Source organism: Poeciliopsis prolifica, unplaced genomic scaffold (assembly GCF_027474105.1).
Source record: "Poeciliopsis prolifica strain line A6 unplaced genomic scaffold, Auburn_PproV2 SCAFFOLD208, whole genome shotgun sequence".
In the NCBI taxonomy this organism is placed as follows: domain Eukaryota; kingdom Metazoa; phylum Chordata; class Actinopteri; order Cyprinodontiformes; family Poeciliidae; genus Poeciliopsis; species Poeciliopsis prolifica.
The window spans coordinates 142501-164144 of NW_026562583.1; the positions used below are offsets into that span (position 1 = coordinate 142501).

A 21644-nucleotide genomic window follows, 5' to 3' on the forward strand; every position below is an offset into this window, starting at 1 on the left:
ATCAAGCTGCATCCAGCTGCATCCAGCTGCGCGTACAGCTGCGCGTACAGCTGCATCAAGCTGCGCGTACAGCTGCGCGTCCAGCTGCGCGTCCAGCTGCGTCCAGCTGCGTCCAGCTCCTCCTATTGGCTAATCGAGCTTTGGAACCAACGTCTCTGCGCCAGACGTTGTGGGGCGTTTAGGTAACTCTGACCACAATCATTGCAAGAACAGCTAGAATTTCTGAGCATTTCCAGACACTTTACAGATCTGCTTCCTGGAAATGGAGACTAGAAGAAGATCTTCCTGTTGGTGATATCACAGCAAGAAAATAACGAAGGAGACGCCGACATGATCAGAGCAAAATATGTTATTTTCTTAAGTGATAAGTAATTCTTTTCAGTTTTTCAATCAATATTTCAGAGCTGCAATATAGTGACCAGAAGTTAAACCTTCAGTTTAAGAACAAGTTATCTTTTGTTTATTCCAATGTATAAAGGTTTCGTTCTGCAGTTATGATGCTGGTTATAAATAGTTCAGTGTTTCCACTTCACTTCAGGTACAACATTAATAACTCTCTCAATATCGCATTTGACACTGTAATGATACTTAATGTCGTCTTCATAACTTGTGGATGAGGAATTATTAATGACTTATTACATCATTTGACAGTGTAATAAAGCTTAATGAAATCTTTTCTGTTGCTCCATCTTGTTCCACTTTATTTCAGGTAGAGAAAATATTCATTACTGTTACGGCTTTTGACAGTGTAATAACATTTAATGACATTATTATAACATATTTATGACATGATGATTCTTGGTTAATGTCAAGTTGTCATAAAGACATTTTGAATAAAGTCAACTGTGTATTAAAAGGGTCATGATTTATTGAATATGACGACAGTTATAACTATGAAGTTATAACTGTTACTCATGTTTATAACTGATGTCACGTCAGTTTTATTCACAACCCGTCAAATCAAGTGTTGCCTAATTTTTTCATAGCTTATCTCTCATACCATACTGCCACAACAAAATGACAGTTTGAACAAATATGGAAAAAAGATATTTTTTTAATAAAAGTGACAAACTGCAGCTTTAATTTCCCTCAGCAGAGGAAAGACGGCTGCTGCTGTTCAGAGGTAAAATGTTAAATATATCAATATGTTGGTCTTTTTTTTCTTTTGTTCATTAAATGTTAGTGAAACAGAGGCTAACACTCTGTAGCTAAGCTAACTATGTTAAATGGTTGATAATCTCACACAGTCCTCTCTTGGAGGAAAAGACTGCAATAAACTGACTCTTATCTTTTTTCTCCGTCTCTATATTTGTGTGAACCTGACCAAATGAACCTTGACCTCAGCAGCACAGTAACAGCCGCAGTCGTTCTTGTTTTGATCTGAACATCAAGCAGGAAGGAACCATTTCATGCAGATCCAGGAGCTTCAGGGCAAATATGCTTGTGTGCTTTTCATTCTGCTTTTTACTGCTATCAACAATTTGAAACACAATGTGATTAATTTTTAACCCTTGGAATTGTTCCAACTTTTCTCCCTATATGAAACCCCTGATGGCAAAACATGAGGTAACTAATAACCCTAACCCTAACTAATACTAAAAACCTCTTTTTAAACCTGATCTGACGTGACGATGGACCAGACCCAGAACCTGGCTGGACAGGACCATTTGGACCTGGGTGAAAAGAGGACTGGAGCGGCGCCAGCGGTGGCGCTGCTGAAACCTCCTACTGAACCGAGTCCTGGAGCAGGAGGGTCTGCTGGTGGTGCAACAGAACTATCTAGAAGTCTCTGTACTCCTCAGGCGCTGGGAGCACAGCTGCCACCCTCACACACAAAACCCAAAGTTTCTGTGAAAATAAGAATAAGCAGACAATCTGACACCAGTCCACTCATCTGGCTCCAGCCACCACTGGACACTGACAGAACCAGTTCAACTCCCATTAGAATGTAACTGGGTCCTCATGCAGACCAGTGATGGGATGGAAATGATCAGATTCACAAACTGGCCACCAGGGGCATCAGTAGTGGAGTGATACTCTCTGCAAGCAGCTACTGGAGCATCTGACAGTCAGAGGGAAAGTCAACATGCACAGAGGATGAGCATTAGCAGCACTGATGGAGGCACACAGGGGTCATGGGTCACGGGGAGGACGGGGTCTGCATGAGGGCGGGTGGAGGAGACGGATGTCCCAGTGAACAGCTGTTAGAATCATTGCATCAGTGAGGATGCCCAGTCCCTGTGAGATCTTTGGATGTTGGACTGTTTCCAACACGGGTGGATTGGATCTTTGGGGGTTCCTCAACGACCCAATGGTTCCAGCATCGGGGCAGCCGTCACTGGTTTTCCTTTACTGGCAGTCAGTAGACAGGAAATGGGGAGAGACACAAAGAGGGAAGCATGCAGCAACGTTCACACAGTCAGCAACTCTAGAGCGATAGCCTCCACTTACGGGGTACCCACTACGATCCTGCTACTGGAAACCAGATCCCTTCTGCTGGTTGCCATGTAAATCCACTCTTTCCAGTTCTGTCACTAGTCTGCATAAGAACCCAGTTCCATGCTGGTACGGAGGTGCTGACTAGTGGGTGTGATGCTGGTTTCCCCCATTAACACCCATGCTACCAGCACTAACCCCAACCCCAATGTCTTCCAGGAACCGTCCCCTGAATCAGACACAGAGGTTGTCCTGGAGACTGGTGTGCAATACAGATAAACAAACAGGCCTGGTGGAGCTAGGCTAGCAGAGTGCTAACAGAGGTGCTAGCTAAACCTGAATCTACAACAGAAACACAGAAAACCAGGAAGGCATCTTACCTCATTGAGCTGTCCAATCAGCATGGAGGGATCAGGGAGACAAGAGTAATGAGTGGGGCGGCCGTCTCACCGCACTCCATCAACCAATCATCACTCGCTTCAACCATCAACCAATCATCACTCACTTCACAGAATGGCTCTGAAAATCTGGGCGAAAAGTCGGATTTCACTTGAGACTGAGACATCCGGCCCGTCACAAGACATCTTCACAAGACTCTGGTTCTGTTCGTCTCACAAGACGAACAGAACCAGAGTAGTGTATCGAACGTTGAGGCCCCACTGAGGGTTAGGATCCTTGAGCTCGGTCCGATCCTGACGCAGACCTTCTAGTCCACCGTGGATGAAGATCTCGGTACTCTTCATCAGGAGCCCACCGACACAAAGTCCGCGGGCCTGGTACCGGACCTGTGGTTGTGCTAGGGGCTCATCTGGGACCCTGTCCTGACCCGTCTGATGGGTCCCTTTTTACCTGTACTGCTATGAACCCAGAGGAATCCAGAACCAGTCCTGTTTCTCCACAGCCTGGATCATTGCTGCAGCCATGCTTCCTTTCCTGGTTCTGGTTCTAAAACCGGTTTGGGTCCAGCTTTTGGTTCTGAAGATTGGAGCAGACGTCTTGTTGCCTTGAATCGGACCTGAGCTCAGTTTATGCAATGAATATACCCTGATTTGGATCAGAACCAGCTCACAGCACCTACTGGTGTGGACACACGTGAATTGGAAGCTATTCTGGCTAGAGACCCGGGTCAGAACAGAACCAGAACAGAACCAGAACAAAACCATAACAGAACCAGAACAAAACTATAACAGAACCAGAACAGAACCAGAACAGAACCAGAACAAAACCAGACAAAACCAGAACAGAACCAGAACAGAACCAGAACAAAACCAGAACAGAACCAGAACAAAACCAGAACAGAACCAGAACAAAACCAGAACAGAACCAGAAACAGAACCAGAACAAAACCAGAACAGAACCAGAACAAAACCAGAACAGAACCAGAACAGAACTCCTTTCTGATAACTTTCTGCAAATGGAGAGTGAAAACTCTGAGTGTGTATTCAGTATGTATAATGGATCAGCCCTGAGGGCAGCCCGCAAGCACACTGCTCTGACACACACACACACACACACACACACACACACACACACACACACACACACACACACACACACACACACACACACACACACACTAAGCCATTCCCTGCTTGGGCCCATTAGCTCCAGGGAAGATCTATAATGTATGTCTGTGAGTGTGTGTGTTCAGGTAAGTAACATCCATTAGTAAGTTTCTCCTGTTAAAATGGATAAACACACACACACACACACACACACACACACACACACACACACACACACACACACACACACACACACTAACACACACACACACACAGATTTTGAGAAGCTCCAACCTGAAGCTTTTACAGAACATTATTGGAAGGATTTTCTGTGGTTTCTGTTTTACTGCACCTCCTCCAGAACGTCCAGAACCTCCAGAACCTCCAGACTAATCATCACTGATGACCTTCCTCTCAGCAGATGATCAGATCATTCAGGGAGGACTCTGATTGGTTCTTGGACTGGTGACGGATTGATTTGTTGATCGATGATCGGATCAGCCAATCAGAAACTGTCGGTCTTGGACAGAGAGGATCTAGTTTGTTCAGAGCAGAACTAGAACTGGACTCCATGGACTCACAAGCGTCTGCAGCCAGGGAACCCAGAGGACTGAGAATGGACCGGACCAGAACTGAAGCTGGACCTAAATGTCAGAGAGGGCTCAAAACCAGACCTGAGCAATGGATGCATGGTGGCAGGGTGTGAACCTGGGCCGGTCCATTAGACGCCCTGGGTCGGTTCTGGTTCCCCTGCCGACCCTGGCCTCAGGCTCCTTTACACAAGCATCTTCCTTTAGTTTTAGTTCTATGAGGAGTGATGGTAAACTAGGAGAACCGGAGCAGGTTTTGGTTCTGACTCTGGTTTAGGAACCGTTCCACCAGGGCAAGCAGACCCCACCGGTTCGGATCCGTTTGAGGTCAGCTGTTTCGTGTTCTCACCTCGTACTCCTCCTTGAACCCGTAGCCTCGGCACACTTCATCTGGGTGATATGCTGCAGCAGGTCGGCGACCCGGATGGCCGGGTGCAGCTGACCCGTCTGGTAGGGCAGCGCTTCCCGCTCCGCCTCCCGCTGCTTGTAGTGGGACTGGACCAGGCTGCTGGTTTCACTGGTCATGGTGTGGCTGCTGTCGTCTGCAGAGGAACAGAAGACGGGCGGATCAGACTGGGGATAACAGGACACCGTAGGCATGTATGGACCGGACCAAGCTGACCCAGATAGAACCAGAATCTGTTCTTTTCTAATGATCCAGCAGAACTAGATCCGGTTCAGTCTGAAGGCCGGGTACTGAAGATGATCTGAGACACAAAATCTGATGCTGAAGCTTTGTTCTGGACAGACTCTGATTGGGTGAACATTGATGGAGTCTGTTCCGCACAGAACCAGGAGAACCCTCTAGAGGTCCATCCGCTCCTGAGAAGACACTCTACTGACTGGACTTTCCTTCAGGAGACACAAACCACATGTCCTCTCCACAGAAAGACCTCAGAGCTTCACTTCCAGGACCAACAACCCATCCTGCAGGACCTGGAGAACCTTCGGGTTTCGTTCCAGACTGGATCACCCTGAGACTCACCTCTCTGTGACTCCTGATCACTTGACGGCTTTGGTCCAGACCATCAAACCCTCCAGGAGGTCCTGAAGCTGGCTCATCTACCCAACCTCTTCTCAGTTTCCCAGATAGTCAGAATCTGACTTCAGTCTCTCATCCTGCCTACAAAGAGAGGCCTACCCTAATCCCTAATCCTAATCCCTAATCCCAAACCCTGTAGGTCCTGTTCAAACCCCGATGCTCCTTCTGGACCACAGAGTTTCTATAATGACTTTGTCTGTTGCTGTTTTCCTACCAAGAAGCTTCAAACTGTTCTCCTTTGTGGTTGTGACTGAAGCCCTGAGTTTCTGAATTTGTTTTATTTCCAAACCAATTTGGGCTGTTTTCCCACATCTGGGTCAGGTAGACTCGGTTCTACTGGAACCAGAACTTCAGCTGCTGTGCTTCTCTTTCTCTCTGTTCTGTCAAGCTCCTTTGTTCTGTGAGGAAACCTTCCACGTGTTAATGGTCTGATTAGAGAGTCAAATGTGGTCTGGTTAAAGTATGGAGCGAGTGAGCTTCATTTAGAGAAACCAGTCTGCGCTGAGTCTGTCCAGAACCAAGGTCTGGTCCACATCCACTCCTACAAGACTGTTACCACGACAACACAGATGAATGACATCACATGACATCATATTACATGTCTGGAGAGAGGATGATGATGGACCCCTTTTCACACTGCGGCCAAAGATCCCAGCTTTAGTCCCAGTAAGGGTACTGGTCTACATCCGGTCCAGATCCGGTATGGTCCAGTACAAAGAGTAAAACTGGACCAGTCCAGAACGGCCTGGTTCTGCCTGTGTGAACCGGTCCAGAACAGTTTGGGTTCTTGGAGCGGCAGTGTGAACAGAGCGGCGTTCAGAGTCCTGGAAAAGAACAAACCTTGGTCGTAAAGTGGACCTCAGAGCTAACCCCGTCCAGAGCTCTGGCAGGAACGTTTCAGCAGACACGGCGGACACAGCTGCCACTACACTCTCTAGCTGTTCTTATTGGCTAGCCTGGGGGCTGACTGACCAATCAGAAGCTCTCTACCTGAACAGTTCAACCAGCCAAGGTGAGGAAGATGGACCAGGTGATGGAGGTGGTGGCTGGTGATTGAATGGATCAAACAACCAATCAGAAGACATCAAATGAGCTGATTGATTAAATACAGAATGATGGGAGGGGCTTGGTTGTGACATCATGACAGGGTACAAATGAAGCTCTGCCATACTAATGATGACATCACAGCAGGTAATGGGTGTGGCTCCATGCGAAGTGGTGACACCCCCAAACACGAGCCCCCCTACTCAGCCCCAAGTTCAACCACTTACCATTAATGGGCACTTTACACAGAGACGGAAAGAAGAGAAGAAGAACAGAGGAGACACGAGATGAGCAACAACTTTAGCTTTTAGCTAGCTGGTAACACAGCTAGTACCACACACTGCCCAGTACCCTGAGCCCTTCTAACAGAGGATAGCTAACTCCGATCTAGCTAACCTAGCTGACCTGTAACCTAGCCAATCTAGCTGACTTTCCTAACTTAGGTAACATGACCAACCTAGCTAACCAGGCTAATGTCCTGTTCCTCGGATTTCTGCTCCTCTAGCTAGCTAAGCAGAGTTTCTATTGCCTGCATGTACACTGACGTATCCGAGATTTTAGCTGAGGCATATTGGGGCTATTTTAGGTCAGAGAGGAGTATTTTGTTTTCAACAGGAAATAGGAGACATTAATTGCTACTAAGAAATGTCTTTGAGCGTTGTCCATCAGAGGACCCTTATTGTCTGGATGAAACTGATCACAGGACTTCCCAGATGCTGGAGGACCCCTCACACTGAACAAAGACCCTTATGGGGCACTAGAATCATCCAGAGCACTTGGTGGTTTCTGGAGCGTATGCAAAGCAGGACGCTCCTCCGCTAGTTTTACTGGAGCATGAAAGACCATAGAAGATTGCATACTGAAAGCTTCAGTTTGGGGTCCTGCTTGGAAATCGGTGCTGGCAACGTCTCCATGAAGTGGGTCGAATAATGACTCAACAGGCTAGGAGGACTCTGGATGTCCTGAAGGTGTTTGGGATGTTTGGCTGGGGCCAATGGGAGTTCCATCTGATTAAACACAGTGCGATCATGGTGGACAGTGAAAGCCATGGTTTCTGTTCAAACTATCGCTGTGTCCTGGACTGAAGCTATGAATGTGTAGAGCCAACTACTGACAGACTCCTGTGGTAACTAGAGGTTCTTTAAATCAGACAAGTCAAACAGAAAGACTGGTCAAAACTCAAACCGAGTGCTGACATTTGCTAGAAAATATCACAGGTTAGTGAGCGCTCCATTAGTTTATTATTCTCAGTTTATTCAGATTTTACGCTGAAGATGAGTAAGTAAAAAAGCTCCCGTGTTATTCCCACTCCCAAAGTCCACCAGAGCGTGTTGTGTCCATGCAAAGGTTGAAGGTCACAAACAGACGTGACGTCAACACGACACGCAGGAATGTTGTGGATGTGGGGATGGAGTGAAGCCCACCATCGTTTTAATCACCAAACAAGAAAACGGGGTGAAAACCAAGGAGCTAGAAAAAATGATTCTGAATTGCAAATAAAACAAAACGAAACAAACTGAGTCTATTCAACCAAAGAAAAACATGAAGGAATTTAATTCAAGTTCAAAAGTAAAAGCACAACTGTTGGAGAAAAAAACAGTAAAGATGGCAGAACTGAAATCAAATAAACAGAAGAAAAACTAAACAAAAGCAGCTGAACAATCAAGCATGAATGGATGGAAGCCAGAGAATCCCTGTCTCTCTTTCTGTCCGTCCTCTCCCTTCACCTGCCGGTCCACTTCCTGTCTGTCTGTCTGCCTGTCTTCTTCTGGTCTGTCTACCACTAAACCTGAACTTTAACCTCCTGCAGAGAAAACAAGGAAGAGTCTCACCCAAGATGGCTGTCGGTACGAATGGGTCTACCATCAGGACACACAGCAGACAGACAGACAGAAGAGACAGGACAAAGAGACGAGTCAGTGGACCACAGCGCTACTGAGCGTCGTGGGTCTGGCTGGTGGCCGAATCGCAGAGGAATTTCAGTAAATTCAGCTGAAAGTTCATCATTTTCACCGAATGAGTCATAAAACTGCACCGAATGACGGCTCTGCTGCCGTCTGTCAGTATGATGCATTCACTGTCAGTATGATGCATTCACTGTCAGTATGATGCATTCACTGTCAGTATGATGCATTCACTGTCAGTATGATGCATTCACTGTCAGTATGATGCATTCACTGACCATACGTCTTGCTATGAAGATTACCTTGGTAGTAGGAGTTGGGGACGGAGGTGCTGATGGTGTTTGTCTTCAGGGTGAAAGAAGACGGAGACGACATGGCTGCAAAAACAGAGCAGAATTTATGAACACCATGACCCCGCCCACATGATGATGCCGCATATAGCGTGACTCCGCCCACATGACTCCGCCTACAGGATGTTGACATGAGCGCTTCAGATCATGTCCCCATCTGTCCACCAAGCTTCTGGTCAGACTTATGCCCATTGGACAGAGTGCGTGTGTATGCGTGTGTGTGTGCATGTGTGTGTGTGTGGACTCACTGCGGCCGTTCAGAGTGTGTGTGTCCACCATGGCTGTGTGTTGGGAGCTGTTCACCATCAGAGTCATTTCCTGTCTGGAGCTCAGCGTTTCCTTCCTTTTCTTGGCCAACTTCCTGCAGACAAAGGCGATAGGGCTGACATGAGTCTCTGTTGAGACCCAGATGGACCCAGATGGACCCAGATGGACCACTACATGAGGATCCATCAGATCAGCCAAAACCAACTGAGCCCTTGGAACCACTAACTCTGGACTCTTCCACCAGAGGAGCTGTTTGGACTTGATGTTCAATAAATGTGAGCTGATCAGTAAATAAAGAGAGAAATGTCACTAAAATAAGCCTCGAACAGAATCCAGCTTCATTAGACCCAGTCGAGCCAGAAGGACCAGTAGAAACAATTAGGACCAGTAGACCCTTAGGGTCCATTTATTACTCATTAGTTCTACTTATCTAATTAGAATAGTAGAACCAGTTGGATCCAGATTAAATCAAACTAAAATCAGGAAAAAGTCAAGCAGCACAGCAGAACTTAATGGTTCTAATGTGATTCTGATCTGGTTCGGTCCAGTTGAATCAGCCGCTCTGTGGTGTGTTAATGTGGAATGTTCTGGATAAGCGGTGAGTAGAACCCAGCCTGCTTTTCTGTGTCTGTCATCAACAATCGGGCTTCATGGATTCTCTTTAGCAGAACCAAACCCAGATGGGTTCCAGGTTCTGTGAAATGTTCTGAAGAGCAACAACTCAGTTTGGATTGAACCGATTGCAGTCTGGTACTCCAAGGAGGGTTCTCCTGGTGGATCTGGTGGACCTCTCCAGGTTCTAGTGGTTCTGATGGACCTGAAGAAGCTGCCTCCCTTTAACTGTGTTCGGTGTTGCAGCCGCTGCAGATGAAAGCATGTTTCCTCGTCCTGCCTTCTCTCTGCTTGTTTCTCTCTTTCTATTCTAAGGAAAGAAAATCCATTTGTCCGATTGCTCACAGAATTTAACCCCGACCTGAGAGCAGATAGAAATAGCAGAGCAGGCTTTTAAAGACGCAGCACGGCGTGTGTGCCGTGTCAACATGGAGGACGCTGAAAGAACCCCCAGGCAAGGCGCTGCCCTTCACCCCCTCATGTCTCACTTGCTCTTCTTCTCTGATTCAGAGCCCAACACAAAACAGCAACAACAGCTCTTCGTTTGCTCCTCTCCCAAAACACCAGCAGGCGCATCGGCCTGCTGCCGCGGCTCAGAGACAATCCACACAAAGACATCTGATAAAAAACACCAACGCAATGAAGCACAGAGGCTCTGACACCTGAGATCAGGCTAAACCCAGGAGGTGGAGCTGGATGGAGCTGATGGACACCATCGTGTGATTGTTTCCCGGGTTGTCCAGACTCGCGGATTTAGTGGTTTCTCACTTTAGCAGATGCTGATCCCCGGGCAGTCGCTGAAACCAGAACCAAGAACCTGGGCTGGAGGTCAGAGGCTCGGAACCAGGAGGTGGAGCTGAGACCAGGAGACGATGGGACAGTGTCCAACCAGGAGACGATGGGACAGTGTCCAACATGACCTTGGCGTTGCATCCTGGGTCTGGAATAGGTGTCTCTCTGTGCTGATGGTACCTCCATGTTTTCCGCTCAAGCTAGCAGAAAGTCCTTCAGATCCACGTGTGCGTGTGGTTCTGAACCGGTTCTGATCATGAGACTCCTAAAGCAGCTAGCAGCTCAGAATGAAGCAAACACTTCTGCCCTCCAGCAGCTGCATCCTCCTGACCACCAGGAGGCAGTGTTCCCTGCTAACAGCCCCAGGATTTCTGCACATAGACATGAATACGCAGATGACATATTGAGCGCTGAGTCCTATCGTGTGTGGCTGTAGAGCGATGGAGCTCCCCAAGCCCTGTGGACTTGTTTCAACCGTTTAACAATTCAAACTGGGTTCACTGGCTTTACCTTTCACAGGTAAGGATGACAGAGCAGAATTACTTGACTTTGCAGCCAGAAATATTCCCTATGTAGCCAAACTGGTCCGAAGTTATGGAAGTAAATATGTGCCATCAGGATTTGAATAAAAAATGCCTCTGAATTTTCAACGTAAAAAAATTCAGTGATAAAAAATTCACTGTTAAAAATTCAACGTCTAAAAATTCACTGTTAAAAATTCAACGTCTAAAAATTCGCTGTTAAAAAGGCAAGGTTACTTCAGGTCACAGACATGCGCAATGGACGTCAGATTCCAACACCCAGCCAATCACAAGACGCCACGTCATAGAGAAATACCAGCATCACGGAGGCTGGCGACTATGGAGGCGAACGCTAACCCAAAGGTGAGTTTAATGCTATCATATTTCTGTAGTACATTTCATTTTGCGCCTGAGGTTTGATACATTATCTTAAAGCTCGATTTAAAACACGGGTTTGGTCCGTTAGGGTTAGGGTTAGCTGAGTGACTCTCAGCCCTGAGAGTGTTGCTTAGGTCACACTAGTGACCTAAGCAACACAAATGTAACCTTTGCTTCTAGGGATCAATAGAAATATTTTCAAACCTGCGATGTGACCTGAGGTCATCAGTCAGGAAGGATTTCTTGATGGATTCCATGTAACCGGAAAACATGCTTGACGAATAGCTGCGCTGTTTGACAGGCTGTGGAGTTTCCTGAAAGGGATCAGATGGCAGGTCTTGGAAAAAACGGTCAATAATTGTGAAAATAATGGTCATAGCTCTTGAGACGGGAAATCTAGTAACAAAGTCGATTGCGATATGTGACCAGGGTCGATTTGGTATCTTCGCCTAAAAAGACAACGTGTATGGATTACTGCTGATACACCTACTGTCTAAAAAAATCACACACTTTCACGCGTTTTGCTGTGAGGACCTTCACACACAGTCAATGAATTCATGGACACACAGTTGGAGAAGCTGGTCTTCTTCAATCTCCAGCTGAAGAAGACCAGCTGGGGGTTGATGAGATGACTTATGAGCACAGGTAGAAAAGGTAAGTACGTATTCCTTTACGTCCCTGTGAACAGATGGCCACCAGAAACGACGATTAATTAAGGCTACGGTGCGTCTTGTACTGGGATAAGCAGAGAACTTGGCGGTGTGAATCCAATGGATGAGATGGGCTCGGACAGAGGGAGGAACTTTTCTGAAGCGTCCACTTCAACAATAAGCTAGTTGTTGGGGTCAGGTTGGATGAGAACCGGAGCAAGTGTAAAGAGAATTGAGATGGAGAAATGCCGTGTCAGCTTCAGCTGACCATTTGAAGGGAGTTTTGGTGGATGTCAGAGATGTGAGAGGCAGTGCTCTTTGGCTGTAGTCACGTATAAAACGTTGGTAAAAATTGGCAAACACCAGAAATCTCTAACTGTTTGCAAGTCCGAGGAACCGGCCAATCTAATACTGCTTGTATCTTTTCTGAAGTAGGCCTTACCCGTCCATCCTCAAGGATGAAACCCAGGAGTTACAGATGGCTGATGGAACTCACATTTCTCAGCTTTTGCATAGAGTTTGTTTTCAAGGAGGTGTTGTAGAACCAGATGGACATGTTTCTTGTGTCCTGTGATATTTTTGAATAGATGACAATATCATCCAAATAGACGTCGAAAACGAAAACGTTTAAGAAGTCTCGGAGAACATCATTAACCAGGGCTTGAAAAAATGTTGCAGTGTTGGAGAGAGCGAACGGCATGACCAAGTATTCAAAGTAAGCTGTGTGAGTTTAGAATGTGGTTTTCCACTCATCCCCCTGGCGGATGCGGAGCAGGTGGTAAGCGTTGTGTAAGTCGAGCTTTGAAAAAACAGTTGCACCACGAACAGCTTCTAATGCTGAAGAAAGAAGAGGTAAGGGATATTTATTCTTAATGGTTATTTAATTTAGACCTCTATAATCAATACAAGGTCTGAAGGAGCCATCTTTCTTCCCACAAAAAAGAGCTGCGCCCCTAAGGGAGAAGAGGAAGGATGGGTGATGCCAGGGAATCCTTGATTCTTCCATTGCCTCATGTTCAGGTCATGAAATGTTATGTAGGCGACACGAAGGTAATGGAGCGCCAGGCAGAAGGTCGATTGTGCAGTAAGGGCGACGGGGTGGAAGTGAGAGAGCCTTTGATTTGCTGAAGACGGGAGCCAGATAGTGATAATCGGGGGGATGAGATTTAAATCAGGTGGATCAGTCTCCTGATGAACGGCAGGTGGTGGACTTGGTGGAACTGCAGAGCGGAGACAAGAAGAATGACATTCGTGTGACCAAGATTCGAAGTGCAGCTCAGAGCAGTTGATGTGGGGATTATGTTTTTGCAACCCACATAAACTTAGAACTAAGGAAGAATTAATTGTGGGGAAAATGTAGAATGAGATCAGTTCCCAATGATTGCTGGAAATAAGTAACTGTAGCGGTTTAGTCATGTGAGTGATTTAGCCAAAGATTTACCATCCAAGGCGGTTATGCAGAGAAGAGTCAGGAGTTGAATAGTTTCGAGTGACATCTGCTATACAATGGCTGAATCAATGAGACTGTTTGCAATCCGAATCAAGCAACACAGACAGACTGAGGCAATGGTTGTTGAATAGTGTCGCGGGGAGAAGTCGAGGAGAAGTCTGGTCTTTTCTCAACTGGCCTGCCAGCCTCCTCCTTTCTACTGGTGGGCTGGGGACAAGTGATGAAGTGGCCAGAGGATCCACAATCCAGGCACAAGAGAGAATTCATTCTTTTCTGTCGCTCTTCCAGTGACCACCGGGTACGACCGGTCTGCATAGATCCAGGATGTGACTGAGTCTGTGAAGGAGAGGGCAGTTGAGAAGAAGATGGACCAGGAGAGAAGGTAACTTTAACTGACGGACTCCTTATAGTTTTGTCTTAATTTCTTTCTCTATTTCGAATAGCAACTGAGACAAGTTGGTTCAGTGTGCTAATTCGTCTTTAAGAGAATTGTTAAGGGCGTGGAAAAACATGCTCTTTAAAGTGGATTCGTTCCACCCGAATGCTGAAATGCACTGCAAAATCTGCCACAGATCTCTGTCCCTGTTTTATTGTCAAAAAGTTTCCTGTATTCAGGGTGTGCTGTGGTGGCAGAGGGGTCAGCACGCCCCACGTCTGGAGGCCTCAGTCCTCGACGCGGACGTCGTGGGTTCGACTCCCGTCCCCCGGCGACATTTGCCGCATGTCTTCCCCCCTCTCCTCGCCCTCTTTCCTGTCTGCCTGCTGTTGAAAGTACGAGCCACTAGCGCCACAAAAACTCTTTGGAGAAAAAAAACGATAAAAAAAGTTTCTTGTATTTAATGTCTTGTCTGACTTTTGACTGAATGTCTGCTTGAATTCAGTGAGGAATTCATCAAAGGTGCAGCTAAAACCTGACGGATCTTTAAATCTGTCTTCAGTCCATTCAAGAGTCATTTCTGTCAGGAAATTATACAATAAATCTTAGCACCATAATAAAAGAAACTATAAGGTGAGTGATTGAATGCAAGGGAGCATTGTAAGAGGATTCCACCACAGCCATTTACTTCTGAGTATTTTTCCAGGATTGGTGGACAGACTTCTGAACACACGGAGCAGACAAGAGGAGCCGGAACGGGATCAGGAGCTGGTGAAGGGTCCTTTGTATAAGGTTAGCCAATTCAAACAATTGCTGGTTAGTTTCTCTATGTTGGTTACCCATAACTCTTAATGCTGATTCATGGCATTGAATAAGAGTGTGCTGTTCAGCGATGGTTCTCCTGAACTGACCCAGTGCTTCAGCTGGCTCAGCGTGTTGGCCTGAGTGTTCTGTCAGGTTGGGATCAACTTGCTTGACCCACATGCAAAAAACATACAGGAGAATGAGAATCAGGTAAATACAAGTATTTATGAACGTGTGTGTGGAGAGTTTTCTTGCTGTGGAACCACGGGAGCTGCATCGTCTTTGTTTTCGGAGGTGGGTGTGATGAGGATGTTCTGCCGGGGTGGACTGCTTGGTTCACTGGAGCTTTGGTTGCTTGTGTGGGTTAGAGGTGTCCGGTCCAGGTTCTGATGATTTGGGGACTTTGGAGGTCACTGCAGGGAGATGGTGGCAGTATGTTGGAGGGCGAATAGGTAATCGGCAGACTGGAGGATGGAGGAGCGGGTATTGGCCAGTTATGGATGAACAACCAGAGGAATCTTTTGAGGTGGTCTTTGGTCACCGGACTGGGATTCGGGCAACTCTGTGGGTAACTCCCAAGGTCCCATGAGGGAATCAGGCAAACGCTCCAGGCTGGAGAACTGGCTGCCTGCTCCTCTGACGCTCGAGTAGTTGACGCGATTACATGCAGGTGTGCAGGAAACACGCCCTCCAGGCAGCAACCTCCTGGCTCCTTTTGGTGGAAGAACGGCACAAACACACCACAAACACACCCCACAAAGCCAAGACTCCAGTTTCTAACGACAATAATTTACTCTTAGATTTTTTTTCTGTCTTTGCTGTCCATAGCAGAGTTGACATATCACACTGTAATAAAAAACATGTAGTCAGTGTTTTACAATGACTGATTGATCAAAGTTTATTATCTTTACAATGAAAATCTAAAAATAAAAGGAAATTCAATTTTTTCTTCATATCTTGAAATGTCAAATGTACATTAAATTATGGAGTCATGTAAATATGTTCTTGAATTAAATACTGTGAAAGTATGTGACTGTCCATCGATGTCAATATAAATAAAAGCTAATGATCAGAATCATGTCTATCAAATCAAAACATTTTGCTCGATAATCACATCAAAATGCTGGGGCTTTCTTTGACTACCAAATATATTAGTGTGTGAGAGAGAACGTGTCAGTGACAGGAAGGAATTTAAAATACTTTGTAGATCGGCGCTTTGTGAAGTTCAGTCCATTTCCTTGTATTAACTTACTGGAACATTCAATATGGTGGACACCAACGTTCTAAGCTGCGCCTGCGCTGCTCACATATTCTCAGCGCACAAGAAAATGTAGCGCATAAAATAAAGTCCAACGTAAAGTGGACATTGAGCTCAGACATCAGTTTTGACTATGGACCAATAAATTTTTTCCGTACTACTTTGCGATCGAACTCAGTGAGTGACAGGAATCCAGCCAATGATACGATACGGTTCACTTTCGCTACGTGGGTTACGTGCCTTGGTCATATGGCCGTGCAGGTGAGAATAGAGCGGTAGAGTTAAGAAACGTGAAAGCCATCACCTTATCATGTCTAGTGGGACATCCACTCACCAAGACAAAGTAAAAAAAAAGAAATGCACTTCTTCTAAGACCAAATGGAATCAAATCAAATGAAAGGAATGGTCTGCATTTGATATTGAAATGTTGAGTTCAGACTTTTGACTATGGATAAGCAGACATTTGTACACTGGCAAAGAAGTATGAGGCCATTCTCCTCCACCCACAGATTATGGAGGCCGTTAACAGTCAATATGCTGAATTCAACATAAAGCAAGAAGCAGACTGACCATCAACCTGGGCTAAGTGAACAACCACTGGAGAAGTGAGAAGGGCAGACATGAAAAAAACTGTCATTAAATATTTTACAAGAATTTATACTGCATCACAAGCTACAGAAAACATTTCATTGTGCAAAATGTGAATGTTTTAATATGAACAAACATTTATGTCTGAAAGGTGTAATGTCTCATTTCTCACCCTGGCTGAAGCAGGACTCTTACTTATAGCATGCATCTCATGAACAGCAATGTTTTCTTTCCTTTATTATTTTAATTGAGCAAATCACTTAAATTAAAAGCAAACAAATGAAAATTGCTGATGTAATTTGATTTTTTTAATAAGCCATGCAACTTTCTATGATCCCAGATTTATGATACTTGTGCCTGATGATGCTCACAGTGGTCCTCAGTGTGTTCAGGAAGCTTGTGTGTACGCCCAGACACATGAACAATTAGAGGGAACGTTGGTGGACGCTGTGACGTATCGCAGCAATGGAGCGACCCGCTCCATCAGGCGTCTTCGTATTCATGTCTGAGATTCTGCAGAGCTGTAGCCTCTGACTCCTGACCTCTGACCCCCACAGAGAATGGCAGGCCGATCATGAGCTGAACTCTGGTTTCCAGGAAGCTGCTGCTGAAAAGCTTTGGATTGTTCTCTGATTTCTGAAAACAGTCTATTCATGTGTGCGCGTGTGTTCAGGTGTGTGTGTCATGACATCATCAGCAAGGTGTTGGGGATGATTGATTTAACAACTCAACATGGACACACACTGTATGTCAAGGCTAATCTATGCTAATTTAATGAGAGGCAACACAAGCTGTTAGCTGCAAGGAAGGAGACACTGTGTGTGTTACTGTGTGTGTGTGCAGTGATGCAGGGTTAATAGAATTAGCTGCTTGTAATAAACCCCTCTGATCAAATGATCATTGCTCAGACACACACACACACACACACGAGAGAAACACGCAGGAGGTGTGTTGGTGATGAGAAACATGGAGTTGGTGTCCAGTTAAAGAAAGATGACACCAGCAGTCAGAGATCTGTTTAAACTAGAAGTCTGGTGGTTCTGATCCGGTTCTGCTGTGGTTCTGATCCGGTTCTGCTGTGGTTCTGATCCGGTTCTGCTGTGGTTCTGATCCGGTTCTGCTGTGGTTCTGATCCATCAGGACGCTGGTCCTCTGATGGAACCAAAGTTTGTTTCAGAACCAGATTTCTCATCAGAATCCAGCACGGAACCATGGAAACGACCCCTGACCCCTGCAGCTACACTGTAAGTTCTGTCTCAGCAAATATTCATTATCAGGATCAGTCTGATTATTGATCAACACTTTTTCAGCTTTTATTGGTTTTTCATTGATCTACCTGTTTAATTGGCTGCTGATTTATTTCTCTATTAGTTTAATTAATTTGTATTTTAATGAAAATTATAGTTTCTGTAAAATACATCAGGTCTCTGGTAGGGAACAGTTTCAGGCAGGAAAACTCAGGTGTTGTTAGGGTCAAAGGTCAAACAGGTTACTTACAGGTAGTAAGTGTAGGAGTGATAATTTCTTCGTCTGAATGGTGGGGGCGAAGCAGAGGGATGAAATGGAGGGAAAGAAAAGAAAAACAGAAAGAGGAAAAAAGATTAATGTCTGAAAGAAAAAGCAACAGAAGAACAAATGAGTTCAAATATCAGAGGATTGATTGGCTGGTGGTGTGGGGCGCGAAGCTGATTGGCTGGTGATAGTGGTGGGGGCGGGGTCAGCGTTAATGTGTGAGATGGAAACAGTCTGAAAGCAGAGCTAACTTGGATCTGAACAGAAAACCAGGAGCTGAAGGAACAAACTGACGTTGATTTAGTCATCTGGAGCCAGAGGAGTTCCACTGGGCTCTGTCCTCCATCACAACCAGTTCTCCCAGTCCTTCCAGCACCTGAAACCCTTCCTCCACTGGACATCCAAGATGTTCCCTGATTCTCTGTTGGGCCCCAGTCAGTCAAGATGCTGACTGGGCCCCTCCTGTTCCTCAGGCACTACCTCTGGTTTATGCGGCCATAACAGATGCATGAATCAGCCCATAGCATGACACGTCTTGCTAATCTGCAAACAGCAGAGCTAAGTTTTTACAAGAGATGTACAGCTAGCTTTGAAGAAATTTAGCATACTTAGGGTCGCCTAAATTAATTTGCCAGGTAAATTCTAAAGCGCTAATTTACTCAACTCTTTGTAAACTTTCAGTTGGATAAAGTTCAACATCGATGTTGCAGTTTTAGTTATCGATCGTTTACAATTCTTGGAGTGGAGGAACGCGGCCCCGGTTTGGGACCAGACCGAGGCGTCCTGTAGAACTGCCTGTCAGTTCCTGCAGTGATTCCAGTCAAATGAAAACGATCCTTCATTATTTCTGTTCGACTGTTAGCGATCTCTGTTCACAACATCGCTGTTAGCGATATTCCTGTTAGCAATTTCTGTTAATGATATCCCTCTTATGTCAATGTCAAATTTATTTATATAACACTTTAAAACAGGTATAAAGCTGCACCAAAGTGCTGCACAGGAACGACAGTAACACAAATAGATAAAAACAGAATATCAAAAATTGCTTCAGTTAAAAGCCAACGAATAAAAATGAGTTTTGAGAAGCGATTTAAAATGATCCAGGCTGCTAGCAGATCTAATCTGAAAAGGCAAATTGTTCCATAAATTAGGAGCAACAACAGAAAAAGCCCGATCTCCTTTCCTTAGTCGATCCGAGGGACTGGAAGTAAAAGCTGATTGTTTGATCTGAGGGTTCTGGACACAGACTGACATTGTCATGAAACGGTGGTGGAGGTGGTGAGGCAGACGCTAGAGACCCAGGTAAGTTGAATGGCGAGTAATTTAATGAAAAATAATCCACAAAAACAGTCCAAACAGTAGTCCGCGGCCAGGCAGCACGGCTGAGCAGAAGCCCGGGCTCACACCGGTAGCAACTGGTCTTAAGGGCGGCACAGAAAACAACAACGACAATCTGGCTGACAACAAATGTACGACAAGGACCCGACGAGGAACAAAGGACACAGGAGGGACTAAATACACTGAGGGTAATCAGGAGAACAAGACACACCTGGGAACAATCAAGTTGAAGACAGGACAACGAGGAGACTCAGGACACAGAAACTCAGAATTAAAACACAGAAAAACACAGAACCTGACAGACATTTTAAAAGGTCCTGAAGATAAGGGGGAGCTAACCCATTTAAAACTTCATAAGTTAATAAAAGAATCTTAAAATCTATTCTATACATAACAGGCAGCCAGTGTAAATTGACCAGCTTAGGCCTTATATGGTCATGCTTCCTGGTTCCTGTAAGAAGCCGTGCCGCTGCATTCTGGATCAATCTGTGATTTAACCATGCCACTATATAAAGAATTACAATAATCCAGACGAGTGGTAATGAAGACATGGATCAGTCCTTCAAAGTCCTTAAAACAAAAATAAGATTTGATTTTTGCTCAAATCCATAGGTGATAAAAACTCGATTTAACGACAGAACTAACTTGTTTATCGAGCTTTAAACAGCTATCAAAAGTAAAGCCAAGATTCCTAACTGAGGTCTCACAAAATTGAGCTAAAGAACCCAGAATCTGATCTGGTTTTGTAGTGTAAAGACTTTGGCCAAATAATAACTTGAGTTTTTCTTTGATTTAGGTGAAGAAAGTTTTTTCCCATCCAAGATTTAACTTCAGCCAAACAATCTGTCAATAGCTGAAGAGATTCATTATTTCCATTTTTTAGTTTAAGGGGCATATAAATCTGGACGTCATCTGCAAAGCAATGAAAGGAAACGTTAAATTTATGAAAAATCTGACCTAGAGGTAATAAATATAAAATGAACAAAATGGGACCTAAAATTGAGCCTTGGGGGACGCCGTACTTTAAAGGTTTGGCCCCAGAATAGCAGTGGTCAAGATGAACTGTGAAAGTTCTGTTTTCTAAAAAAGATTTGAACCATTCAAATACTGGGCCTCTCAGGCCAACACAATGTTTTAATCTGTTTAAAAGAATCTGATGATCAACAGTGTCAAATGCAGCGCTCAGATCTAAAAGTAATAATCTAAGAGATCTCTGTTAGCAATATCTCTGTTAGCAATATCTCCGATAGCGATATTCCTGTCAGCGATTTCTGTTAGAGATATCGTCGTTAGCAATATTTCCGATAACAATATCCCTGTTAGCATCTCTGTTAGCGATATCTTTGTTAGCGATCTCTGTTAGCAATATCCCTGACATGTAATCATCTGGTTTATGAAGCTTTGTTTTTTCTGAACACATCATTTCTCCAAACACCCCAAATGGAAAGATTTCAAGAGTAAACATCAGCTCTGTGCCTGCAGAGCATGCCTCAGACTCTTCCTGTCATCATTTTCTCCACTTATCTGTGATGCTTGTTTGCTAGTTGCTGATTTATTGAAACAGGCACTCTCAGATAAATCTGCAGCTGTGTGAAGGAGACAAAAGGCCGTTTCCAAAAGCTCGCCATCGACAACAGAGTCCGCTAACGAGGGCCGGATGTTTTTCATGTCAGGAGAGTCTCCTCGCCCTGCAGCATGCAGCCTCCCGCAGTAATGAGTCTAACCTCCGTTTGGTCACAGAGTGGAATGAAATCAAATGCACCCTGTCAACATTAAAAACCTCATTAGACCGAACAAGCGCCCCTCGTTTCTGCGTCTCTGTAGCATCAGGAACACAGATCTGATAGACCTGACAGGTGGACCAGACTCACATTGTACCCAAACACTCACACACACACACACACACACACCCACACACACACACACACACACACACACACACACACACACACACACACACACACCCACACACACACACACACACACACACACACACACACACACACACGCGCGCGCGCGCATTTCTAGCCTGCAGCCATTCAGCTTCAGGAGACCGAGAAAAAAAAACAAAACGTTCTTTCATCTAAATTTCTCTCTAATCTCCAACGTCCTCAAAAAACTGACGCTTTTCTGTGTGTGTGTCCCAGCGGGGCTGTGTGTTTGATGTTGGAGACTAAAGTCAGTCGAGATACAATTTAATGGTGATTAGTGCAATCTGCTTCATTAT

The 21644-nt window shown here is 45.2% G+C and overlaps 1 pseudogene; it reads right to left on the reverse strand.

Moving 5' to 3' along the window:
- LOC129356913 (receptor-type tyrosine-protein phosphatase mu-like) overlaps positions 1 to 21644 on the reverse strand; it is a 42803-nt pseudogene that overhangs the window by 17024 nt on the left and 4135 nt on the right.